General features: G+C 54.2%; 2 protein-coding genes across 5 annotated transcripts in view; one reads left to right on the top strand and one right to left on the bottom strand.

Annotated features, from left to right (window-relative positions):
- The window catches only part of Atpsyndelta (ATP synthase, delta subunit), a 137004-nt gene that overhangs the window by 47312 nt on the left and 62312 nt on the right, over nt 1-27380 (bottom strand). The window lies entirely within an intron of this gene.
- Vvl (ventral veins lacking) overlaps nt 1-27380 on the top strand; it is a 36780-nt gene that overhangs the window by 8682 nt on the left and 718 nt on the right. Inside the window, exons 2-3 of one of the 4 annotated variants that reach the window (XM_072002421.1) lie at nt 15836-16029; nt 17882-18065. The exons of 1 other annotated variant lie outside the window; for it this stretch is intronic. The gene's annotated coding sequence lies outside the window, so the exon portion shown is untranslated. Of the gene's footprint in view, nt 1-15835; nt 16030-17881; nt 18066-27380 lie in introns of those variants that run through there. 2 more of the 4 variants (XM_072002422.1, XM_072002423.1) reach the window with 2 other exon arrangements.

The following is a 27380-nucleotide window of genomic DNA, read 5'->3' as shown; positions in this document are numbered from 1 at the left end:
GTGTCATGGCATAAATCTCGCGCCGTGTCCGGGAGGTGTTGCTAAAAGGTGTCGCGTTACGATCTTCCAGCTACTTGAGCGGCGTTCGCGCGGTCAGACGGTAATATTAATAATCGGACAAACGATCGTCGATAGCCGCGACAAGTAGTAATCCAGCGTTCTCGCGTAGACAAACCAGTCGGTCGTTCGGCAGATTTACCGACACTCTCTGTTCGAGAGCTATAACGATCCTCCGTACTCTTCGGAGCGAACGCGCGCGCAAGTTAGAAACGACCGATCGATCTCGGGCGAAACCGATAGTTGATACGAGCGACGAGTCACGAGTGACGGGCAACAGGTTCGTTCGGAAATCCGCGGATGAAGACGCGTAAGTGCGGTTCGATGGGAAAGAGAGAAGAGGTTGGACAATGAGAGTCGGTTGGACGTTCCGTCGGACACGCGCTTCCGGTTCCTGCGTGAAAGACGAGGCGAGACGTTCGGCTCGTGCTGCTTCGGAGCGCATCCACGCGAGTCCGATTATTACGTGGAAGCGCGAATTGCCTTTAATTATGCATGGCAAGGAGCGTACGATTAACCGGCGAGATACCGCGCAGGGGTGATTATTCCTTTCCTCGGGTGAGGAATTCTTTGTTCGATTCGCGTTTCGAGGGAAATCGACGAGCCAGCCTGGAACGGACAACCGTTAAATCAATTTTAAGAACAGGTTTCGATCCGGCGAGCGCGCTTCTCTATCGATTCTAGGATCTCTCGAGACGCTGTGGCGCAAAACGAGGCGACAGAATTTTTGCGCCGCGGAGTGACATAACCAACAGAGTCGACCAACCGGTCTCCCGTTGCCATCGTCGTTGTCGTTGTTGTTGTCGTCTTCGTCGTCGTCGTCGTCGTCGTCGTCGTCGTCGAGGATCTTTGAATTCGTCCTCCTAACGAGATCGCAGCGCGATTAGTCGGTCTTTCTTTAACCCGCCAGTCTATCGGCTTGCGTAATATCCGTGTGTATCGGACGGTGAGCAGGGAAGGAGAAAAAGGGATGGGAACGCGCGCGGCAGTGGAGAAGGCGCGAAACCAAGTGTCGAGTAGGAAATCGTCGTCGGATGGTTTCACCTCGTCGGTGCGTGACACGCGCGAATAATGAGTGCCACTTCGAAAGGGGGTGAAACCATCGGCATCGGTGAGGTGGGAGTCGATTCGCAACGACACGGTACAGACACGTTGAGGCGCGGTGCGGCGTGGCACGGCGGAGGGGAACAAAGAGAGAGAGAGAGAGAGAGAGAGAGGCGATGGAGGCAGAGAGACGATAAACAGAGCCGAAGAAGGGACGGGAAGAGATCGCGATGAACGAGGAGAAAGAGAGAGAGGGAGAGAGGGAGAGATAGAGAGAAAAAGAGAGAGAAAAAAGCAGCTGGAAGGGAAATAGAAAGCAAGGCGGAGGACGGTGATGGAAGAGCAACGCGACTTTGGGAGGCGGAAAGTGTGGCGTACTGAAACCAGAATGGAAGATGGGAGCTGAGAGCGGGAAAGAAGAAAGACTCGAAAGAGCGAGAGCGAGACGAGGGCAGGGAAATTGAAGAGTGGCGGAGTGAAGCGCAGGCGCCGGCTTCTACCCCCTTCGAAGCGACAAGACATGCGCTCTCGGAAGCGTTCTTGTTTCCTCCTCGTTCCTCCTTCGGTCGACTCGTCGGCGGCTCCGCAACCCTTCGCTCGCCACGGTCGTTTCGTTCACACCTACCGAAATTATCGTTATAGGCGTACCGTGACGTCTGCGTATAACACCGCAGATTCGCGGTTACCGTTCGTCCCCCAACGCTCTTCGTTAAAAGGGCTCGTCGATACGTCGGAAATATCGTCTCGCGAATTACGTATTCGATCGGGACTGCCATTAGACGTTGTATCGTCGTCACCGCACGATTCAGCTTTCCGATCCGCGTTCGAACAGCTTCAGCGTCCTTCCTGACAGGTTTTTTCGCCTGGATGACTTACGGCGCCAGACCAATCGGCCGGTTGACATTCCACGACTCGCGCGCATTGGCAAAGCGTGCACGGCGTTGCGTCGGTTTAAACAGTCGGTCGAGATAAAAGTATAGAGAGGCAACCTGGTAGCCTTTCGAGGCGTGCTGCGCGTAACGCGCGACCTTAACCGGAACACCGTAATTACAGAAACACCTTTCACGAGGTCCTCGAATCTTTCTCGTCTCTAGTCGGGCGTCGTCGGTGCAGCGGTCGCTGCGTTCGTTCGTTCGTTCGCGACGACGGTGATGGAAAACAGCCAGCCATCCGACCCCGTGTCGTTTTTAACGTATCCGCGAAACTGGAAGCGCGTTTAATTTACGACGCGTTGTCGCGTAATCAGCGAGTAGCTCTCTGGGATCTCGAGAGTTTCCGCGAGCGCAACGCTCGGCTCGTTGACATTCCACGAACGCATTAGCGAGGCGTGAACAGATCGTGACAGCGGCGCATTGATTTAATAGCCGATGCCCACACTAGGAACGTACGGCGGTCGTCGTTGTTGGCCGTCGATACGCCTTCGGTGGCGACGCGGGTCGCCGTCGGTCGTCGTTGGTCGCGTACCGATCGTCGCGATCGGTGTCGCCGATTCTGCCGTTTCTGTTTCTGTCGTTCACGAACGGACGTAGGTATACGTACTTACGTCCATCCGTGGTCGAACGTGCACGGCCGAGAAGGAACGACGACGTCGACGACACGCGGCACTCGCGGCACGCGTGTGCGGAGGAAACAATTGAACCTCGTCCTTCTCTCTCTTTCTCTCGCGCTGTTGGCCGTGCTAGTTCGCGTCGCCTCTTCCTTTCCGTCTCTCTTTCTCTTTCTCCTCTCGTACTCGCGGCTCGTCTCTTCCTCTCCGGCCTGGCAGCGAAGCTTAATAAGCACAGCTACCTACATTCCATTTCCGGTGCGCTGACGTCACTTGACAATCCGGCTACGGACAGCTCGTCGAGCCACGTACGAGCCTCGTCCATCCTTTAGGTATACCCACACCTCTCGCGACCGACGTTTCACCGGCTACGATTTCCTCTCGTGGCCTCCGATCGACGCCCAACGCGTTTCATTCCTCTACGTCTCTCTTCCCCTCCTCCGATCTTCCATCTTCCACCTCCGGCGAGGACGCGACTCGACTCCGTCGTCGATTCGATCGCGTCTCGCCCGTTTTTCCGACCCGTTTCGGATCCGTTTCGACCTGGCGTGCCGATTTTGAACGCGAACATGGATTTCGCGTGGTTCCCGCGTCGATCTCCACCGTCCGACAGTCGGTGCAACCAGATTTCGACACGCGGAGACAGCCTCTCGTTTCGCCTCTCCGGCTTTCCGACAGTTTTTCTCACGACGCGTGTCACGATATTGCGTAGTGGCTAGAACAGGAGGGACGGAGGGAAAGAGAGAAAGAGAGAGGCAGAGAAGCGATCGCGCGTCGAAGCAAAGCAAGCAGGTAGGCCTTGAACAACTCCGGACCCACGCGCATAGCTCGCTAGGAGTGTTGGCTCGTATATAGAGGCATTCTCGGTTGGCGCTGCCGGGCAAAAGACAGATAAATAACTCAGGTATGGCATTGGCTAAGTAAACGAGCCTACGCGCGCATTCGCGAAACGTACACCTGTACGACTCGCGCGTACAGCTTCGTTCTCCGTGCGCACGAGTACACGTTTAGCCACACGTAAACGCGCTTCTCTTCGCCTCTCCTTACCTCGTTTCTCCCTTGTCTTTCGCCTTTCTTTGTCGCACCTCCGCAGCGCTCGCTTTCTCTCCCTTGTATTCGTTGCTCGCGAGCGGCAAACACGCGCGTAGGCGTGACTCGCGAGAGTGCCTCGCTGATTCTACGGACGACGCCGTTTTTATACGCGTCGAAACAGCGGCCCCGTCGTCCGTGTGCGCCAGCGTACACGCGTGCGGGCGGCTACGCGAGAACCGATCGAGGCCGTAGGACAGCGGCGATCGAAAACCATTCTCGAACGGCGCTCGTTTAGGTAGCGGATGATCGTGACGGGACCTGCCAACGCTCGCCGCAACGCTCTCGGCGTCCAACTATCTGCCCGGTTCTCGAGCAAAATCTCGATTCGTTTCGTCGCCGATTCGCGATAGAGGGAAGCTTGAAACAGATTTCACTGCTACGATATTCTGTTCGTTTTCCTGTCGTTCGGCATGGTGGGATCATCGTCGAATTCACGCGAGTACGCGTAAAATACGAGCGAACCGGCGTGGCGGTCGGTCGGCTGGCCGCACGCCTTCTTACTCACTTATGAAGTTAATTGAGGGCAAACGTCCACCACCGATCTACTGACTAAGCCAAAAACATATGCAACCGCGTAGCCGCGCGACGCGCGACGCCCGCGTAATTGCTCGCTCGACCCGCTCGCGCGACCAGCCGATCGCGTCGAAACTTTTTCACGGGAAACGCGTCGATCGGTGCTCTTTGACACTCTGGCACCGTTAGTACGTTACGTTACGGCCGCCTATGACGCGTGGGGTGCTACGTTGCGCTTTCAAGGCCAGTTTCTTCGTTTTTCTTTCCTTCGTTCTTCTTCCCTCTCGTTCGATAGGTGCCGTTTTTGCTCGCGTGCACTCGCAAAGATTTATCGCTCGGCCGATCTTTGACGCTTTAATTCTCGCCGTCGACCAATCAGTTTCCGGAGGACTGTGTTTTCTGCGCAGCTCGCGTTGCTTCGACGATTATTTTTGCGCCAGCCGTAGAAAATATCCAGTCGAATTTCCCTCTCTTGGCGCTTCCACCTTGTCCAGCGGTTCTACGGATAGCCGAATAAACCGTACCATACCGGTTGGATGAATTTCGCTAATCACGCGACAAGTTACAAGTATTGAATTTAATTATGGTAATGCGCCGCCGGTGATCTATTTGCATTGCTAAATAACGAAAACACAGGTGCCACGGAAATATCCCATCCCAGGATAGGCTACTCGTGCCAATAGGAAAGAAATTCGACCAATCTTTATTCCTCTTTTTCGTTCTTCGTCACGATTCGCGAATCGACGTCTGGGTTTCGGTTTGCCCGACGAACGATCGAACCGTCACGACTCTTTGCCTAACTGGATGTTTAAGAACGAGGCGAAACGCTTCGCTGGAAATACCGTATTCGTCGATTCCCTCGCAACATTATTATTCGCGCCTTTATTATTCATTCGATTATATCATTATCGTTAGCCGCGTTAAGATTCCCAGACATGGCGATCTTATTACGCCTTCGTTCATCCTTTTCGCGAATCGACGATCGTTTCGTCTGCCGGATTTTTCGGCTGTTCGACGATCGATTCGACGTGTTTCTCGAACTTTTACAGTTCTTACGTTTCTCGTCGACCGTGTCGTTTCCTCGCAGGGTCGGGCTGTCGGCGACAAGAACGCGAACGCTTAATTCCATTATACGTCACACGGATCGGCGTTGACTGGAATTCGTGCCGTCACGCTTTCAGTTGGTACGCGCGGCTCGATCGGTGACTTTTTTCCACGGGTCCACGGCCCTTTTCCGCTTACGTGACGCAACGTGCTCGTGCTACGTGCATTTCCACTCTGTCGTCGAGGCGATCGTTTCGTGCGTGTGCCGCTTTGTGCCCGGCAAACAGAGCCAAGCCGACCCTCGAGACCGATATTAACCATCGGATTACGGCGTTTCGTGCGAAAGCTTCCTGCCCGACCCAGCACCCTCCCCTAGCGTTTTATCGCGCGTCACGCTCTTTTTCTTTTTTTTCTTCTTTTTTTTTTTTTTTGACGCAATCGGCTTTGAAGGTCTAGCCGTGCACGACCCGACGGCGAGGTTTCGAGGTGTTTTCCGAACAGACGGACAGAGTGCTCGTCGACGGTAATTGGACGGACGAGTATATTTATCGGTGGCGTTGCCGTGCGCGAGCAACATTTGCAGACAATCGAATCTACGGTGTAGTCGCCGACGAGTAATTTGATCGAGCTTTCGGGCAGAGGAGAAATTTGCAGTTGCACCGGGTCGACTCTCGATCGGAAACGAGCGGATCCCGGATGGATTTATAATGGCGCGACGCGTCGCGGATCGGGGAAGGACGCCGGTATGCGAAAAGTTTAAAAGGACGAAAGGCTGGTCTAGTCTGGAGGGATGGAGGGAGGGAGAAGTCGGGCGAGCGCGTGTCTGGTCCGCATGGAACGCGTGTCTCGTGCCGTTGGCACATTCCGCATGACCGCGGGAGGCCGATAAAACGTATGCAGATTAAAACATTTTATTTGAATGATAATATAACACTTGTTGATGCAAGCGCGTTGGCCTAGGTTAGCATAATAAACATTATGTAGATCTGTACGGACGCGGCGAGCTATCCGTTCCGGCTACGTCCCGCCGTTATACAAACGCCTGTTAACTCTCCTCTATGGCAGAGGCGTGCGCGCCGCGTTCCAGTGTTGTTTCTCCGCGTACCAACGTCCCCCCTTCCAGTGGCTCGTTCTTCTCCGTCCGCACCCCTCCCCACTCCTGCCTGCCCCTTACCGCATCCACGAGACGTTCATTCATTAAAACCGGGAGACCGCGTGCATTCTCAATTTTATCGATGCCCCGATCGAGCCGACGCGCGCTCTTTTCGTACTTTCGCCTCGCCGCATCCTCCGTTTCTTCCTTCTTCGCTGTCCATTGATCGACCGCCGTCGAACGCGATTCCTCGCGCCGCTATCACCCCCCGACTTCATTGTCCGACTCTCTACTTCGTTGTTCGACTATCTGCTTCGTTGTTCACCGTGACTTCGTTCGACTCTATGGCTCGTCATCGCGTCCGTCGCTCGGCGACCGGATTCCGCGAACCAACCTCGCCTGTCCGTAGGTGTCGAGGGAAAATGTCAAGGAGAAGGTGTCGACTCAGCGATAGGAAGCGATACGAATCGATACGAGACGATAGAAATCGCGAGTTTGTTCCTCGGTCGAATCTACGTCTCGTGTGCCGCGTATCGTGTTCGCCAGCTTCTCGCCGTTCGGATGATTCGCCGCTCGTAAAATTCAGTTGTTACTCGATATACGTACGCGTCGATCGCGCTTTAACCTTCTGGAAATCTGGCGCAGGTTGAATCAGTCCGGTCGTTATTTCGCAGCGGTCGCCCGCTCCGACGTTCTCCGTGGCCGTGTGGAAACGTAATATCGCGCGCTATCTTCCACGTCGCGTCGTTTCGCGGAAGCGCGTCCTTCGATACCGGCGCCCATCGTCGACGAACTCGTTGGAACAAACGCGGAAGGAAATTCTATCGCGCGAGCAAAGGTCGAGAACGAACGAGGGTGCTCGAGGGTTCTCGCTAACGAGAAATCGGAAACCGCGAACGGTCGTTGCGCGAGTTAATCGGAATTCGATTCGATCGAAGGGACTGCTAACCGGTTCGTTCAAACCGAGTCCTCCTGTTGTCCGCGTGATTCCGGCCGATCGACGAACTCTACAAGCCGAGAGACAAGAACGCGTCCGACACGATTTTCGCCGCGAAGCTCGTTCTAGGCTTATCCGGTGGAAGACGAAATGGGTCGAATGGTTGCGGCGCGAACTTTAGCTGGCAGACTCGTACAGTCGGTCCGTCCGGCACCGAGTGACCGCGATAATAGGACCTATGACACGCACGTACGCGCACACACGCGGTCGCCCAAGTTAAGTGGCCGGCACTCGCTGAAAATAATGTTCAATTCCGACGTAACAGCACCTATGACCCTGACTCTTCTCGGTTTACCTTGAGCGCTCATTCGGAAATCCCGAGGAATGCTCGATCGTCGAGTAGGCGGTGAGTCGACGGTACCACACGACGTTTCGTCGAATTCTACCGCATCCGTGTCGGTCGTCTAATCGTCGTGTTTCCGCGATTCGCGATCGCTCGTGCCGTCTCTTCGCGAACGCGATCCATCGAGCTAGCCGGTTAGCCGAAATAGCAACGGTCGATTCATAGACGCGACCGTGGCGTCCCTGACCCTCGAAGGGTAGAAATGGGAGAAAGAGAGAGAGAGAGAGAGAGAGAGAGAGAGAGAGAGAGAGTAGAATCTCTCGGGCCACTTTCAGCCCGCGTTGCGCCGCAATCGGATGTAAATGCGATGCAAATTTCGGGGAACGGGGGACGAAGAGTCGGAAGCGCGGAGCGGCGCTATCGAGCTAGCGAATGTATCGGGTGGCGCGATAAACTAGAGCGCCGTGAAGCGGAGCGAAGCCGGTTCGATACCGGCCCGAAGGGATTGCGGAGCACGAATTCCGGCCACGGGCCCGCTGACAAATTTAACGACCGTTCTCCCCGTCAGTCGAACCACGCCACGCCGACGAAATATTTACCTGCGGGAAACTCCAGCTCGATAGCCTGCATTTAGTGTACCGACACGCTCGATGCGACGATACGCTCTCTCTTCCCGCCGCCGCGTTACGTATTCAGAGGACGTCGATTCTGGCCCCGTCGGGATCCTATCCATGTCGCGCGTCCCCTCTTTAATTGCTCGATCGAGCAACGGTTTCCCGAGCGTTTCACCGATTACCGCCTTTCCCGATATTCGAACCGATGCTCCACGCCTTCCCAACCAAGCCCTCCTCGCGCTTTCTTCGTCGCAGTAGCGATCGATCCGCTCGGCAATCGCCGTAGCTACCGGGTTCGTGACCGAGAACTCGAGCCGATGGCGTTCGGACCAACGCCAAACTCGAATTAGATCGTTATCGGGGGACGATTATCGTTCCTCGGCCGTGGAATTCGCGAGGAAAAAGCGCGCACGAGCGACAGCCCTCCTGTACCGATGATCGTCGAAACCGCTGTCGAAAAACCGGTACGACCGTTTCTATCCCATCGTCCATCAAACGTAATTCGGCGGCTGGATCCGCTAGAGACCGTTTCGTTGCGATCTTGTCTCCGATGGAAAGTTGTCCGAAAATCGAGTTACGTTCGCTGGAATCGGCGTTCGATGGTGGAGAACGTGCCGTGCGATTCGCGTGTCTCCGTGGCGTCGGTTCGATTTAGGCTCGTCGATTCGAGACACGGATCAGCCTTTCCTTTCGATCAGCCGCGTGGGATTTTCTTGCAGGCGGTGTACGATCGAAGACGAATCTCGTTTTTTCCACTTCCTTTCTCGAGCTGTAGCTCTCGTCGTATTTGGTAAACGCGACACACGGAAGCGTGCCAAGCAGATGGGAAGGAGCTGGCAAAAAGTCCTTCCTGAAATCCAATTCCAGGCTCGGCCACTGGGACGGTTGGTCGAGATCTTGTCCGAAGGGTGTGCGCCTCGAAGAACGGGAAAAAGATGGGGCGGGGATGAGAAGAGAAGGGAAGCTAGGCGCGTAGAGTCGGAAGCGAGGAGGCGAGGGCAGGGTGTGACTCGGTAAGAGCAACACGGACTGGGGGCGAAAAAAAGAAACGCGTGGAATTAGCGGTCGGACGCGTGCAATGCGGACGGGTCCGCATTGTTGTCCGGTCGTATTAGCGGTGGCTACGGTAGGCGAGAAAAGAGACGCGGTGTTTGCAGGAAGGCGGAACAGGGAGAGAAACGAGAGCAAGAGATTCCAGAGCGCAGCGTCTCCGCTGCTGGTTTTTCGCTTTTGTTCGCAGCTCGTGTTACAGCTCTCGAAAAAGAGACACTGTATTCGCGGGATTTTCGCGTTTTCCGTTCGCTTTCCTGTTCGTCCAGTCATCGCGTCGTCGTTATTATGGCCATGTTTGTCGCATAAACGTTCGGCCGAGTTCGCGCTCCCGCTTTTTTCACTCTTCTTTTTTCGCATCGAGCTTTATTGCGTCACACGTTTTTTTCCGCTGAACGTCTTTGTTCGAGTTATTGGAAGTTTGCCTTGAACTTTACCATCGGTGCGCAGCGAGAACATGCATCGTTACACGCTATCCGCGACTAGGTATTGTAGAATTAACCGTTCAACACACACACACACACACACTCACAGAACGATAATGACGCGTTTAAATTCCCGCGTTTGTCGCGATTATAAAATTTGTCACGTCGATGCTTTCTCGATTTTTGATACGAACGAGGCTGCGACTGTTCTCGCTGACTGCTAGATCGCCAGGGTCGAGCAAAAGTTTCGCCCGGATAACGCGATATCTCGAAAACTTTGCAGAGAGACACGAGCACCAACGGAACGATGTTAAAAGCGACGACAATTTATTCCGCGGCTCGCATCGGTGATAAATACGAGGCGACATTGTTGCGTCGAATCGGAAGACCGGTGGCGCGACATGTGTCCAGTGACGCATTCCTTTCTCCGTTTTATGGACCGAGCATAAATTCCGCGGGAGCGGCGCATCCGTGGGCACGATTTCAATCTCGGGCCCTTTCATAAAAGAACTCGCGCGCGCCCGTAAGCGAGCAATAATTCTCCCTATTCTACACGGTGTTCATTAATTACGGATGGTACGCGCGTTGGGAAAAGAGAAAGAGGAATTATGGATCCGCGTTTATCCGTGCATCGGCCAGCCATGCTCCAAAGCGAAAGATACGCCAGTTGGCAGTATTTTTTTCGCGGTGTCGCGCGATAAGCCTTAGCAGCCGCGCGATTATTTATTATTCTCGAAATTGCTTCGGCTACCTGGCGAGCGAAACGCGAAGCGGCGCGGAGCGACGCGTAGGAGGCTGCGACGCACGCCGCGGATGACATTGCAAACGCGAATCCGAGCGTTTGCGAACGGGAGGACGCGTGAACGTTCACCTTCGTCGACGCGGTCGTTTCCAGCAAGCGACAGTCGAGGGTTTCGTGTGCGATCTGCGAAACGGGAGCGAGGCCACGCGCAGCGGGAGACCGGACTCGCGACAGCCGAGCCGACAGAAGCTGGATGGAAAACTCGCAACAAAAACGTTAATGCCCGGTAGGAAACAGTTTATAATCCGTAGAAGTTAAGATAGAACGACAATGGGCCGCGCGAAGCGTAATAAGGGGCGCTTACAGGATTACACGCAGCCAACGGCCAGGTAAACGTATTTCCCGCGCGTCGTCTCGTTCAGTCGGCGTCTTTCACGGGACGACGACGAAGCGAAGTGTCGCTGCAGCTAACGTAATCGCGGTAACCGCGACGTACGCGTTTTCGATGAACGGGCAAAAACGAAAGTACGGAGAAAAGCTCGGACGACGACGTACGACGAGATTCGAGCTAGAAGCGGGTGCAGAGAGACGAAGGATTCGTGTAAAACGGGATATCAATTCCAATCGATCAATGGGGCTTCTCCGGACGATTAGCAGGCGAACGGCGTTTAGCCGTTAAATACGACGTTTCAGACCGTAATAGCGGCAATTATCGTGTTAGTAGCTATATTCCGAAGGCATCTGTCGCTTCGTACCTTTCGCCGTGTAATTACGTCTCGTTAAGATCTCGGGAATGTAATCCGGCTGGCGGACGAAACTGGAAAACCGGCGCACACGCTAGCCAACCCAACTATCCGATCTCGATACGCGCCCTTCTTTTTCTCTGCTGTTTGCCCTCTCTCTCTCTCTCTCTTTCTCCCATCCCCTCCCCTACCTTCGTTCCCCTCGTTGCCTTTTTCTTCGTTTCTCTGGCCCTCTTCCGCCATCGACCAACGATCGACTTCGTTTCTATCCGAAACGGGAAATCTCCTTTTCGCGCCTTGGTCGACCTTGGTCGACAAACGCGCAAAGTCGAGGACCCAGACTCGAGAACCCTTCGTAGCGAAGATCGAATAGGAAAGGTTGATAGGGCGCGGTCGAGACGCGGGACGAAAGAAGGAACGAGGCTTCGTGGCGCGTTTAGAAACGGCACGTGAACTTTCACGCACGAGTCTCGGCTGTCTGTGCCGGTGACGAAGCCCACGGACGAGAGTAGGAAGAAGTCGGGTCCAGAATGCCGAAGGTGAGCTCCGAGGGATACGTAATCCTTCGAGCATGTTCGTTGGGCACGATCCTTTTTGGATCTCGGTCGTATCGAAGCGCGGTACGTGCCACCGGTCCGTGGAACGTATACCACGCCGGACGATCCCGCCGTTTATCCTGTTCTCAGGCTCTTCCTCGACGATGGCGAATCGTCGACGATCGTCGCGACGATCGCAGAGCACGCGTTTTCACCTCGATGCCGTTTTCACAAGGCGAACTGGATACGCGCCAGTTATCGATTCGCGGGCCGTGATCAACGCCGTAAAGTCGGCGAAGTTATTAAGACACCGTGATAAACGTCGACGCGAACGAGAGGCGAATGGAACGGTTGGTCCGCGTGCGCTGTACGCGTTTCTCCGCTAACGGGAAGCGATAACGCGCGGTCGCTTGTCGCGAAACGGAGCGTCGCTGTAAAGCGATACGCGTAACGACCGTTCTCGAGACCGGGCATCGGCAAAGTTTTACAGCGACGTCGCGTTCGCGATTATCGTAAAACCGAGCGTATACGATTTCCGCTGCGTTTACGCTGGAAAGAACGACGCGCGGTGTAGGATTTCCGAGAGAGAGAGAGAGAGAGAGCCGCGGGATGCGAGAAACCAACAATGGGAGGCGACAACGGGAGCGAACGATCGCACCGAAACCAGGGGTTCCACGTGCGCGCCACGCTACACACCTTTTCGTGATAGAATTTAATGTTGACGGATCGACGAGGTGGATCGATGTTGGAAGGGTCGTGGGTCAACGCGAAACCCGGTGGCCGCGTAGTCTTTGTCGCTGCGTCGACAGCCACCGGTTCGTACCGGTCTCTCGAGTAAGACGAATCAAGAGCGAGAAAAATTGAGAGAGAGAGCGAGAGAGAGACAGGGCAGGTGTCCTTAGGTGGTTCGCGCGATGACTCGTCATAGGCGTGACCCAACAACGCTGGCTACGACGACGACATCCTGATCGCGTCATCGTCGTCCACGACGCTCGACTTTTTCTCCTCGCGTAGATTATATCTCGCGACGTTGTTACCGCATGCCGTTCGATACAGAACGGCGAAGCGTAGAGAGACCTTCGATTCGAAGCGGAGTTTGTTCGCGGCCATGTGCAGGTGTCTCGCTTCTAGCCTCTCTCGACCGATTCTCCGCGACGAAATCTCTCGTTCGGTGTGTGGATCGCGCGCCCGTACAAGAATCGACCCGTGTATTTACGCAGTTTCGCGGCCGAGAATTTTTCGAGAAGAGATCGGACACAGAGAGAAGAAAGGTTCTCCTAGAGAGTAGAGACGTGTTCTCTCGCGAGAGCGACAGAGAAGCTAGAGACCAGGTAGTAGAGTGGATAGTAGGCAGCCTGGACTGACCAGCGGGTGCTCCGGATCCGACTGGACCGGTTTTGCTTGAATTCCCTAGGAGTTCTAGCCTTCGGGACTCGCGAGAGTGCTCGGAGGATTCTCACTGGCCACTGGTCCGCGCTGGTTGTTGTTGCTGCCGTTGCTGCTGGTCACCGGTCGCTACTGCGACGCGCAAGACCGGACGAGGACCACTCTTTGGCCAGTTCTGCTCTCTCGCTCGGCTTTTTTCTCCCGCGCGATCGCTCTTTCCTCCGTCTTCGTTTCTTTGGCCGTTTCCCCGGCTGGCTGTTACCCCAGCGGGGAGGAAGTTTCGCGCCGTATCGGCGGACTCGTTCCTCGGTGCTACCTACTACGTTTCAGCGTATCATTTATCATCGGACGAGAACGCGCCTCGTCGCGATCGTTCTCTGCCTCTTTCGCTGCTCGCTCTCCACCGGTCGGCTGCCTCTCTGATGACTTGATACTAGGCCCGTGAACCAGCTTCGCGACACCGATACGACCGTCGCGTACCCACTATCCGCCGATCCGTTCTCGGAAAAAAGCCATGCGGCCGAAAGACAGGCCGAGTGGACGAGTCGATGCACCGTTCGTTCCTTGTCCCGCGATAGCGACAACGAGACGCGACGCGACACGACGCGACCGCGGATACACGGCTCTGGGATTCTGCGCGATCGAAGATATCGCCGGTCCGTTGCCTACCGCCGCTGGATACCGCATCTACTGCAACTTTAATTATAGCAGTACCCGCGTAATTTGTCTTGTTATCGATTCGAGATTTCGCGACCAGACGGCCCCCTGCTTGCACGTCTGCACGCCGAGCTCGGCCTCGCTGCTTTATCGCGTTTACTTTCCGTCGCGGAATCCCTCGCCGCGCCTCTTCTTCCTTTTCTCCTACCTCGTTTCGCTGGCTCTGCTGCGCTCGCACGACCGCCACCGTTCTAGTTTCTAGCTGGCTATTATGTTTCCCTCCGGAAGGGAATCGCGCCGGTTTTTAGCTCGGCCTCGGCCTCTTTCAGGCCGCATTGGAATCCAGTTTTCGAATCGAGTTCATCCTCCTTGAACGGTCCAGGATGACCGTTGCCCGCAGAGGAGAAGTCGCTAGACACGCCACCGGCCATCCTAACCGTCGCTTTGCATCGCGTCGCCACGGTTTTGTCTCTAACGGCAGCTCGCACGCACGCACGCACGCACGCACGCACGCACGCACTGGCTCACGCACGCGGACGAGGATTACGTTCGCTCGGAGGGTTGACGAATTCGCTGGTCGATCAACGTCGTTGACTCGAACGAGTCGAGCACCGCCGCCTTCTCCGATCGCTCTGGGCTGTAGGAGAGAAGATTTTTCATCTTCTCGTGGTGGAGGCGCTGCTGATTCTTTTATTTACGACGGGTTCTTCGTCGCAGCCATTTAAATTAATAACGTCGCGTTTCCCTCGACCGCGAAGATTAATAGTTCCCGTGGCCCGTAACGGAAATACGAGCGAATTGCGGAGAGCTGATTTCCCGAGTCGGGAAAGATCGTAGAACGAGTCCTTGTTTACACTGCTAACGCGCAAAAATTCCGAACGACACTGTAACATGCAGTTTCGGCTCGCTTTTGTTTACGTCTTTCGTTCTTTCGTTCGTCGTTTACGTTGGCGTTCCGTTGGTTTGTCCGTTTGCATAACGTCCTCGAGATTGTTTGAACGCGATCGAAAGTTCCGGAATATTATTATGAAAATGAGCTGGCAGTTACGCTCTCGAACGTCTTTCTCGCGCAGCACGGATGCAGATTAATGCAGGCGAGCGTTCATTATCGGGTCGACCACTTAGCGTCGCTAATGTCCTAATAATTCCGATCGTGGCTATTATCCAACCACGGGAAACCTAACGTGTAATCGATCGGATTACGTTAATTGCACGTCGGTTGTGTCGCGACGGTGGGAGGACCGTCACCGAGCGGTTGCAGCGGCTGCTTCGGGGAAAACTGGTAATCGAGGCAAGACGGATTAGAGCAGCTAACTCTTTCCGTAATTTCGCGGGGGAGGGGCGCGCGGTGCTGCTCGTTACCGTTCGATAGCACGATAGAAATCATCAGTCACGGCAAGAAACGTCGTTAGCGCGGCATTAAACGCGGCCTCTTATCGAACCACGTATCTCGAGAGAAATACAATCGCGTACGACCCTGAGATCCCCTCGGATGCGAATAAATTGAAGGAAAAAATGCGCGCAACTGATTCGTTAATCCGTATCGCGTCATCGAGAAGACCCGGCGCGAGTCGGTCCGTGGTTGGTTGGAAATTTTTGTGGCCGAGGTTCTCCGGATCCGGGAATTCCATCGAGGCCCAACTATGTAACGAGTGAACACGCATAATGATATTAATCAAGGCGGCGCGTTCGGCTTCCTTAAAATTGCCGGCAGGCTCAATTTCTCACTTAAAATCTAATTAGAGCTCGGCGGAGTTCTCGGGCTGCCGTGGGCCAGTCCAGAGAGAGAGAGAGAGAGAGAGAGAGAAAGAGAGAGAAAGAGAGAGAGAGAGAGAGATCGTCGGCAGTATGAGCATGCCGAAGGGTGACCGGTCGGGAAAGGGGTGGGCTGCGTTCGAGCGGGTAGAGGGGGGGAGCACGGGCCGAAAGTGGCCCCGCGACTTCAACCTCGACAAGCCACAACACCGACAGCCCACGGAGCCCAAGCTAAGGCACCACTTTACCAAATTGCAGTTTCCTGCCTCGTGGATCGTCGTCGATCGTCGATCGTCCCGTGGATCCCTCCTGTGGACCGAGTATCATCGCGGTCGTCCTCCGGGATTCGATTTTCGACGGTCCTCGCGGCACTTGGAACGTGCGGAACGAGCGGTCCGCCGATTGCTCGCGATCCAGACCCTCGGACCGCCCTCATTCTCTTCGGATTCGAGGTAAGACAGCTGTTTCTCTTATTCTACGCGCAGTTCGGTTGCCATCGGCCTTTAGAGAAAGACCGTATTGCAGAAAAAGGAAGCGGGATCGTGGACGCGAAGAAGGTCGTACACGGGGGATGCGGATGGAAACGAGCGTTCTCGAAGCCGTGCCGCGGGGGGATTTACGATTGGAAGGCGAAGGGTAATCGGCAGTCGCGGGATCGTGGATCAACTCGTTGCGATTCGTTAATTATTACCATCGAGTCGACTAGAACGAGTCCGTGTACGAGCGACCCGGTACAGGGATGGGGGTGGGTGGACGCGGAGAGGACAGGTCGGCCGCGAGGGGGGCCGCGATGCAGAGGAGCAAAAAAGACGGTCGATCGTTAGCAAGGTACAAATTTCGCCATTTGCCGCAATAAACCTTCGAACCCGCTTGTAACTTCTTCTTATGGGAGGCATGAGTAATCGCCTTGTTAGCCCTTATGGCCTATAGCGCTCATACGCTCGCTCCCTTGTCCATGGGAGGGACAACAGCAACGGCAACAACAACAACAACAACAGCAACTTCAGCATCGGCATCAACATCAACAACAACGATGGCAACGGCAACAACGGCCGACATGCACGCACAACGATTGTAAAAAAACGAACAGCCGGGGGGAGGGGGGAGAAACTGCGACGTACCGCTGAGAGAGAAAGCAAGACGAGAGGAAACGATAGGGGTATGAAACGCAAAACACACGCGATATATATACCCCATCGACACCGGAGACTGTGTAACGAGCGACGCAAAGGATCCGCCGATCCTCAGGTAGTAGAGAAATCGAGAAGGAGCGAACCGGAGAATCAGGGGAGACCGGAGGAAGCAAGTCCAAGGCATTTGCGTTGTAACCGAGAAACGAGCAAAAAACGAACGCGCGCCAACCACGCGGACAGGAACCGGGAAAGAGAGAAAGAGAGAGCGAGAGAGCGAGAGAGAGAGAGAGAGAAGGAGAGAATAGAGAAACAGAGGTGGCAGGGGTGGTAGCGAACCGAGGAATCCTTTCGTATTTTCGCGTTTCTTTCCTCCTCTCGCTCGTTCTGCGCCAAATTTAATTACCTCGCGCGCCACTCGACTCTCTACCACTTAATTAGTGACCTATAAATTAAAATATTCTCTCGACGCCGGAGAAATTCTCGCGAGCTACGAAAAGCAACGGCGCAGTAAGAATCGATCGCGTCGAATCGTAGCGAACATCCTTTTATCGAGCGCCGATCGTGTTTTATCCACGCGAACCGTTTTGTCTTCTCATCGGATGTCTCGTCGTCGACGTACGTCGGTATCTCGCGAAATTTCAATTGGATGACGGAAGACACCGATGCCCAAATTGGCTGACGGTCCTCTTCTTCCTCGAACGTCTCCCACACCCGGGACCTCCGCAACGAAGATACGCGGCGAAGGCGCGGATACGTGGACACGCGTGTGCGTATCCTTGCCTCCGAGTCGCGTGGCCCCATATCTTCAGAAGTAGCCAGGGGGGGTCCGGCGAAGGACAGCGAATGGGGACTAACACTGTTTTATCGTGTAGCCAATTAATAACGTTTCCCTGGCCTCCTCCTCCTCCGTCCCTTTCCTCCTCGCCTGCTTTCGCTGGGAAGAAGAGATCTCTGCTTAAAGATACCCGGGGACCGTTCGGGACCCCCGGAAGGCGATCTCAGACTCGTAGCTGGCCAACTCTGTGCCCTGCACACGCTTATTCTTTACTTGCTCATTCGTGTATCGTCTACCTGGAAGCCCCGTATCCTCGGACGCGAGCGACGACGGTGAAATTTCGGAAAAATGTTTGCGGATGATGACATTAAGAGGATTTTGCTTGTGATGTTGCAGCTTACAGATTTGTCTCGTAGCGTGCTGCTGCAAGCGATCGTTCCAGAGTCCTGTCGCAGCCAGGCGCATCGTGTCAGTGTGGAAATGCATAATTATATAGAATTACGGTATAAGTTGTGTTAAATCAATGTTAATCGCTGTAGCGAAGTGGGGTATTACAATAAATACATTATTTTATGTAAAATGTCTTTTGTTCGTTTAACCATCTAGGATGCGTGTGTGCGAATGTACGGTTCGTTTACGCGTTCTCGGCCAGCTGCCGGTCATGCGATTAATCGTCTTGAGTCTTTAAAGTATGCACGAGACGGACAGTGATCGATTATTGTAAAAAATTGCTCAAAAACCAGTATTACTCGAAAGTTTGTTTTATTGATAAATAATAGAATATCTCTTATTCTTCGTAGTAGGATCTGCCATTTTTATTTCATTCGTTTCGTTCGTTTAACGTCATCATCGAGCATTATGCCTATTGTCAATGAAAAATCCCACGTCAATATATTATGAAACAGGTCTTTCATATTTGCATTCCTTCTCGTCTTATTTTCTCGAAATCTTTCAATATCCTTATGCCTTGCTTCGACGGTCAGTTCGATAGGAAATAAGAACGGATCTTACAATTTTCACATCGTCGATTATAATACTTTACGTACAGTTTGAGATCGTGAAATACCATGCATAACGTTCTACGTGTAATTCTGCTGTATCGTAAGTACATTTTTCAAATTCTTCCGCATTTATTCTATGGACACTTGATACATCGCTCGTCGAAAAATAGCAGAACTATAATTTAAATTTTTGTCGACAAGCATGTTTACGACTTCCAGTCCACAGAACCGAGTAACTCAACTACCATACCAACAAAGTACTTCATATGCAACAGAGAAAGATTCATCGCACAAATTGCACCTGTCATCTAAATAATTCGTCCATCGTTAATGCAACGCTTTGAAGCCAGATTTTCTGTTTTTTAAACGATTTCATTTGTAAATTAATTCGCAAATTATAAGATTCGTTTTAATTAATTTTCTTCCTTGTTTTTGTCCCGTTTTTTTTTTTTTTTTTTTTTTTACGAATATCGGTCACTGGGCAGCGAGACGCAAACGCGTTACGATTACGAGGCGACGTGGTAGTCGTAATCGACGGAAAGAGAGCCACTTTCGGAGCTTACGACGCGAACTTACGCTCTGCACGAAGAAGCTCGATCCTTTGGTATTTTTTCTAGGGTCGTTGGGCGCGTACCGAGGGAAAGAATAGCTCGTAAAGAGCGGCTGCAAAGGTCGGCATCTGCGATGCGCAATTAACGAAAGGGTTTTCGCCTGGCGTCCGCCTCGTTCCTCCGGCGCGCGCGAGATACCTTCTCCGGCACAGCCGCCACGCTCGTTGACAAGCCGTTTGATTTACAACGAGCTTTTATTTTTTAATCTCGGCCCAACTGTCACCCTTCCCCTCGCTTTTGTTCGTTTCGCGCTTCTTCCGCCGCTCTCGTAGCTTTCCGCCCAAGTTCGCATTATCGTGTTCGATTCTCCGCTCGAGAGCAAACCCGTTGGAAAATAGAAAAGTTGGGAAGAAATCGCGCGAGGAAGGATCGTGTCGCGAAGCTCGAAACACGCCGGGTTCTCGCTTAACTCGGGATTTGGGACTCGAGGGTACTTAACCCTCGGGATGGGTTACGAAATGACTTTATGGCAGATCAGAGGCACGGCTCGGATTGCATAAGGGGGTGCGCGTTGCGGTTGCTCCGCGTCCAAGGATCGTTTCGACCGTCTGACAACGAGCAGACGGACCCTCGAGAATTTCGCAAATGGAATCCTGATTGCGCGTACGCGCGACGTCGGTTATCCTTTCGTCGGTCGGTCGGTCGATCGTCGTTTTAACGAACGCGGCCGCGTACCCTCCTGTTCGCGAGTAATTCACGGACACGAGGGAAAACGGTTAGAGGGAGGAAGGGCGGGAGGGAGAGGGCGAAAGTGCAAGCTCAGCGGATTCCAAAGACGACGGTTAAAGGAGCATCTGGGTAGGCGACGAAACTCGTTCGGCCGTTCGACGAGGCAATTTCGCGTGACGATCGGCGCGCGCGAGAAAGCCCGAGTTTGAGCACCTCTTTGTAATTTTACGTTGCCGTGGGGTGGCTAAAGCTGACGCAGTGGGGTAGGTGGTCGAGGTATGCCCAGTAGCCAATTCCCGACTCTGGCCTCGACTCGCCGGGTCCATTCATCGCCGAGCACTACGTGACCGGTTTACCAATCCAGCTCTTCCTACACCAACACCGACGCCCCTGTCCCGTCTCTACCTTTCGCCTGCCACCGCGTCGTCGTCGGCCCGCGCTACCTTCGCACACGTCTACGTGTATCTGCCAGACAACCCTCCGAGTCATATCGACCGACCAGCTCGCCGTGCTTCGAATTCCCCTCGCGCGCGATACCGAACTTGTCTCGTCCACCGTATCCCGAAGGTTCCCTTCGACTTTTCGATTCTTCGCCGAGCTTGGTTCGGTGAACACGCGGTCACGAGGTTCCTCGCGAAACCTCGAAACGCGTTCGACGATCGACGCCTACGCGAACCTTCGTTAGAAGTTGGAAGAGCGCGCGTGTGCTCGCAGGGGGCGTCGCTCGTCGCGCGTACACGACCACGACCACGGTACCAGGAGGAAAAGGAATAGAAGAAGAAGGTGGAGAAGCAGGAGGGCAGGCTCGATCGGCTCGGTTTCCACACGCGATGATGACATGTTAATGTATGGATACGTAGTACGTAAGAGCGTGTCTGGATGGATGGAGGGCAGGTGAGGAGGAGCGGAGGCGAGAAGGGCACGGTGGTGGCAAGCACGAGCCAAAGGAGGACCCCCTTTCCTGCCGGATGAGTTTCTTTCGGTTCAAAACGAACGGGTCCTCGGCCCCGACATCCCGAGTCATTGTCGCCCTGCCTTCTTCATCTGCATACAATGCCGGAGACATCCGCGGCTCGAACCATCCCCCCTGCCGGTCCCCGCGCCCCGGACCGCCCTCTGTCTCCCCCGACGTCTCGACGACCCAACGTATCATCGGAATATCGTTAATATGCCCGCCCATCGAAATTACCGAACGCGCGACCTAACCGAGAGCCAAGGAGAGGCGTCGAAGCCTCGTAGCACGCGCCGAGACCTACGAGTTTGCTTACGAATACTTTCGGCCAAAGTTTTTGCTCGCGCACCGAGCACCCTTTCCACCGACAAATCCAACGATCGCGTTCCTTCGTCACGAATGCAGAAAGAGGAGCGACGAAACGCGACGCGCGCCAACTGTTTGGGAAATTGGAAAATCCGGACGTCGAACCGAGGGGAAAGAAGAATCCTCGATTAAGAGCAGAAGGTCGAGCTCGTAACAGTTAGTCGTGTGCCCCCTTTCGAACCGAATAGCGGCAACAGTTGCGGTTTATGAAATTACATCCACCCTGATGCTCGAGACAACGCGTCGCTACGCCGCGCTTCTCTCCGCGGCAAGCTTCGAGCGAGTTCTCGCGTGACGAGACTTCTCTTGCTCGTGGAACGCGTGAATCGTGGTCGAGGTGGCCGATATTCGTGCGGCGACGAGGCAAAGCGGTGCTGGAAATTAAGTGGAACGGCAGTTTTGCAAACGTGAGATTTCGGAAGGGTGTCCCTTGCCGTATTTGTCGCGAGTGCCGCGCGGCACAGGCACGATTTATATTTGGGGTCGAGCGTGGAACGCGTTTCTCGGCCACGCTCTATAATATCCAGCACGAGCGTAGCCATCTTTATCTCTGCTATTAACCCCCGGCAAGTAATTAAATTAAATGATCCACGGTCCCTCGATCATCCGGCTCCTAAGTGCCTATTTATTCCGACACCCTTCGAACGTTGCGCGATCTTCCATCGCCGCGAACGTTGCGTGAATTCCGAATCGCGTCCCTTCGAATTTCTCCAGCCTCTCCGCCCCCCGTCGATGACGATCGACGCCGAAACGCGTAATTGCCGTTCGTACGTACTTGCCCCGGAGAAATTCAGTCGCCGAAGACGAGCGAGGTGGAAAACGCGTTCCGTGAAAGCGGTGTCTCGGTGCAGCTGGTTCGAGATCGTCGAACGACGTGTGCGAATAGCGAGGCGAAGGGGGGCCCTTCCGGGGCCGATCGAGCTTTCTCGAGTACCGACGCGCAGAAAGAAATCGGCGGAAGGGAGGGGTTGGCAGCGAGGGGTCTGCCGCGGTACGAACCTCGCACGCGTTATAGCGTAGAGGGTCGAACGACGTTGCTGGCTAGCTCCCGAGGGAGCTGCGTTCCATTTTGCATAAATCGCGAGACACCCCGCCGTAGCGAAACCTCGGGGAGTTGGCGGAATAGCTCGAATCCGCCGGCACAGCGATCACGAAGGGATGAAAGTGCCTGAGCCAACCGATATTTCGCTCCCTTTTTCTCCGTAGTCGCAGAGACGCGAAGCTACTCGACGCGGTCAGACTTCCTTTGGTTCACCGAATGCCAAAATAGTGGACGCCGAGGTTCGACCGAGCGGACACGACATTCGCGGAGATCTAACCCTTTTTCGCGACTTCGCTTAATTCTGACGGCCACGGAGCAGTATCGTTTTATAGTCGGTGCACGGTAACTCAGAGACCGCAGGATGGCACAGGGGATGCGAGATCCCTCGTATTCGCGATATGCGACGAATCTCGTTCGAATCTCGTTCGAATCTCGCTCTCGAAACGAAACGAAACGAATCGAAAGGATGGTTGTCGATGCAGTTAACGATTCGAGTTTCGCGGTTCGTCACACGAAGACGTTCGACCTTCGAATCGCAGATTCGCGACAGCGTCGAATACACGGCAACTGGTAAGCGTGGAAAAAAGTGAAACGCATTTGGCTGCGTCGCGTTCCAACTGTCTGGCGTTCGTTAGTCGCAAATCCCCGAGCAGGGAGGTAGGTTTTTTTCGAAAGGATCCGCACAGTCATTAGCGGGAACAGTCGTTCGGCGACGCGATCCAACGATCGATCGATCGAAGGCGATCACGATTGATCGCCCGATAAGGCTCGTCCCGTGGAACCGGTAACGCGCGGTATCCTTAGACGTACTTTGGGTAAAACGGTAATCGAGCAGCTGCGACCGGTTGCATCACTTTCGCATCGGATTTAAGTCGAGTCTTAAACCTTGGCTTAGCGTCTCGATACGTCGCTTCGTTCGACGGGAAAGTTTGGCCGGGTTTAAATATCCAGAACGCTTCCCCCCGACCGGCACTTTTTCGCCTGCTTATCCCGTTTTTATCGCGTGATTCTCTAAGCGCGAGTCGCGACAGATCGTGCTTAATCGTCGTCGTCGTCGTCGTCGTCGTCGAGCGTACGCGAAGCAAAAAGGTCGAAGCAGTCGGTCGAATCGAAGAGAAACAGAAAGGTCGAAGAGAAGCGGTCGGATGGCAGAACAAGACAGGCTTACGCAAGTCCCATACCTGTAAGTTAAGATTAACCTTGCTTAGCGGCATGGAGCGTGGAGAGAAGTACGGGGACTGTCGAGACCCGGGCCGGTTAACGAACGAGGACGTTTGACGGGATTAATTTATGTCCAGTTTGGTAACCGAACGAACAGATACGAGCGTCCATATCAGGAGAGAAGACGCAGGAGAAAGGGGAGGGACGATTTTCAAGTCGTGCGTACGAGTATCGTGGAGAGTTCGTGTTCGATCAGAGACTTTGGTTTTAGGGAATAACGTTGGTCTCTTGCCACACATCTTTTCCTCCGATCTTGCACGTTTCTTTAACCCGTAATCCTATCTCGAGGATTATACGATGTATAGACGACGATCGTCTTGCCAAACCGACCACGTCCATTTACCTTCGACTTTCGCTCGAGGTGACGAAAAAATTCGCATCTCGTCGTTGGACGGTCTATCGTCGACGTAGGACTCGCGACTAATCCGCGACAGCTTTAGACCTCGTCGGCGAAAGGAGAGTCCTAGGGGAGACCTAGGGCGACGCTTTGAACGCTCCGAACGAGTCGGCGGAATTCGGCTGGAGCAGCTATCCCTCGCGTAGAACGGCTAACCCTGTTCTCGAGCGTTACGACTTTTCTCGAGCGACACACGCCCAGCAAAGGAACGGCAATGATTCGAAGGGAAGTTGACGGACGGTCTACTAATCGCGCGTTGAACATAGGTCGATGCAATGTCCGAGAATAGAACGGTTTTTTCAGCGGGATGTCAAACGATCGAAAGATCGAACGATTTAATCGAGAGGGGGCAAGACACGCGCATTTGTCCAGCGTATGGTGCGCGCGATCGTTCGCCTAACGGTAAGCGCGCTATTGGCAAGAGTTTGCTCCTGTCGCGCGGCGCTTATACTTAGATGGTTTATAAATCGCGTGGCGATAGTATCGGCGCGACGATAATAAAGGCCCGGTCTCGGGCCATTGCGCACCGGTTGCCCGCTACAACGATCTCTCGTGCTACGTAGCACGCTGACAGCGGCTCGCTCCCGAATCGAGCAGCCGCGTCCTCGATCGCTCGTCTCGCCTTGCCTCGCCTTGCCTCGCCGCCGAACGAGAATCGCGGCGAGTCGGCCCGATGAAAAATTTCTTTTAAATCGTCCGTCTAATTGCGATTTGACGAGCTCGGTCTGGTTAGCCGGAGGCTTCCGTGTCAGCGATATGGTCGCGCGTTGTTTCAAGGCCCATCAGCGGCATGATCGATGATCCACGAGCAGCGAGCAACTTGCCAAATTTCACGGTGAAGCTTAACGAGAGTTCGCGGAGCGGCCGAACCAGTCCCGAGCTGGGCGTACAGGCAACGCCGAGCGAGCAAACAAAATTTCGACGGTTATCGAGCAAGTCGTGATCCTTTTTATTTGCGCGCGTTTGATCCTCCACTACCATTCTCCTTGAATCGAGCTTGTCCCCCGGAAGAAAAGAGAAAGGAAGAGAGACGGCTCGTTAAAGTCGCTAGTCCGATTTATTTATCGCGAGAGGAAAGGTGGCTTAGCGGGGATCGGTTCGAAGGTTGGTTCATTGAGCGGCGGCCGGTGTCTGGATCGGCGAGTGATTGATAGTGATTTGGCAGATAGCGATCGGAGAACGCAGAGAGGTGTGCACCTGACGGTGCGCGCGAGACGAAAAGAGAGAAGGAAGATCGGGTCGGATCGACTGGATCGGCCGGATCGGTACGGCGTGGCTCGGTCCGGCTCGGTTCGACTCGCCTCGGTTCGAACGTGGCCCGAGAGACTAACTAAAAAAGAGAGAGACAGAGAGAGAGAGAGTGAGTGAGAGAGCGAGGGGGGCAGGAGCTAAGACGATCCAACAGACGAAGGTGGCTTCTGCGTGCTTCGAAAACCCATGGAACCTATTATCCGAGGTAGGCAGCGGCTATCGGCGAGGAGCATCTTTCCGTGTGGGTGTCCGAATACCCTTAAGACCCCATAAGTCGAGTGCCACCCTGCCGAGAAAACCGCCCCCGCGAACTGTTCGCTAGACACCTCCTTAGACACCCTTTCAATTTCCTATATGCCCGATAATCATCTATTCGTCCGGATCTCACCGCGGGTGGAACCTCCTCTATCTCTTCCTGCCTTTCTTTCTTTCTTTCTTTTTACGTTTCTCCCCGACCTCCTCCTTTCTTTCGTTCTTCTTTCGTTCGTTCTTCCTTCTCGATTGTTCGACGTCTTTCGCTCTCGAGGTTGGACTATCCTGGCTTTTCTCCAGGCTATCGAGGACATCTTTGCCGGACATAATTGGAAGTATCGAGATTAAGGCGGTCGATAGCCGAAACGAGAATATTAGAGCCACTTCGAGCTCGATAAATTACGACGGTGACGTCGGAGAAGCGGTCCGGCCGGAAATCGACGGTGAAATCGCGCCACCCCGGAAATCGTCTCGAAAATTTCTCGCAACGCTCCTCCCGGTGGTCACCCCTAGTGGCGTCGAAGGAAGCCAGCTCGACGTCCGTGACAAAGCATTGTTTCCCTCGCGCGGTTCGTAATCTATAGCCTTTAAATTTTCTAAAGTACTCAATCACCCGGCGTATTTTTATGCAAACGCCGTCTCACGAGGATCCCCGGACCTTAGCGAGGCGTCACAATAAAGCCATGACGTATGAATCTACCGGCGACATAAACTTGGCGCGCATATTATTAACCGCTATTTCACGAGACTCGCGTCAGGACCGCTTACCTGAGACCCGTCAACCTACCGTCCCGACGCGTTGCCACCACCACGGAAGAAACACCGCTGTTGTTGCCCTTTTCTGTTGCTCGGGCTCAGCCGTTCCTAGCTATTTTTCGCGGAACGAAATTTACCAGAATTTCTTCCGAAAATTAGACGACCAATTGGCATCGCCGGAGCGAGACTGGAACGGTGGTGTTCGTTGATATACGAATATTGGCGAGGGAAGAGAGACGCGAGCTCGTATAATTCGAAGTGCGCCGGGGGCCATGAAAACGCACGGCGTGTAAACTGTCCAATAAGTAAGGGACCGAACACGAGGGCCGCCCGTACCCGTTCGCTTCTTGTAGTTTGCGCCGTACGCTGCTGCCTGCGTTTCATAACGTACGGCATACGTATCGAAGAGGGAGGGCCGAGGGCCTAGGGATGCCACCGCCGCTATAAAGAATATCCGAGAGACCGAGAATAAAAGCGGCTTGACTTATTCGAACCACCACGACGGAAGGAGAAAGAAACGGAGACGGGGCCCTGGACCGCGAGGGGCAGAGAGACGCAATTGGGTAAAGACAGAGGAGAGGGTCAGGGACCGAGATGGAAGACGGGAAGGAAGAATCGAGGGGGAGTGAGGCCCCGGTCTAACCGGCCGCGAGACCTCGTGCAGCAACGAGGACCAACAGCCGCAGAAGCGGTTGCCGAATACTGCTATATCGTTCGACCTCTGCGATCCGAGCACGCGTGCCCACACACGTCGGTGTTCGCCTATCGACCAACCGATTCGCGAATCCTCCGTCTCCGACATCTCGATACCGGACGTAAGTAGGTTGAAAGCATAAGTCGGTTGGCGATAAGGCTCGTCGTCGTATCTACCGTTTCGATTTTTATACGCCGGTATGTCGCTGCCGGTATCCAGCGAGCGGAACAAAAGGTCGGGCGCGTTAATTGCAGAGAGCGGATAGAGTAGCTACGATAGAGGCGTATGTTGGCCGACGTTCGAGAACGCGATGTAGGGAACCGGATAGGTGGCAACGCGCGTCGACGTACGGTGAGACGCGATGAAAGGAGCAGGGCCACTAAGTGACGGTAATTATCGTAAAAACAGTGATTTTTCGCAGCACAGCGGCCGACTATTTATAGAGACCGACTCACGTCGATCGTCGCCTATGCGACGTTTGTATTCGCAACCTCGTAGCTCGTACACGCATTCACGCACACCGTCGCGTCCAAAGATCTCCGAACAGGAATTCCTTCTATCGGCGAAAAAGTATCCTCGTCGTTGGCTGTTTGGACATTTTCTTTCGGTCGACGATCGTTCCACGCCTATTTCGACCGGCTTTCTCCGACCTCGTCGCGTTCGCGATCTTTCATTACCGACGC

Source organism: Bombus fervidus, chromosome 4, assembly GCF_041682495.2.
Source record: "Bombus fervidus isolate BK054 chromosome 4, iyBomFerv1, whole genome shotgun sequence".
NCBI lineage: Eukaryota > Metazoa > Arthropoda > Insecta > Hymenoptera > Apidae > Bombus > Bombus fervidus.
This window is presented reverse-complemented; position numbering and strand designations above follow the sequence as displayed.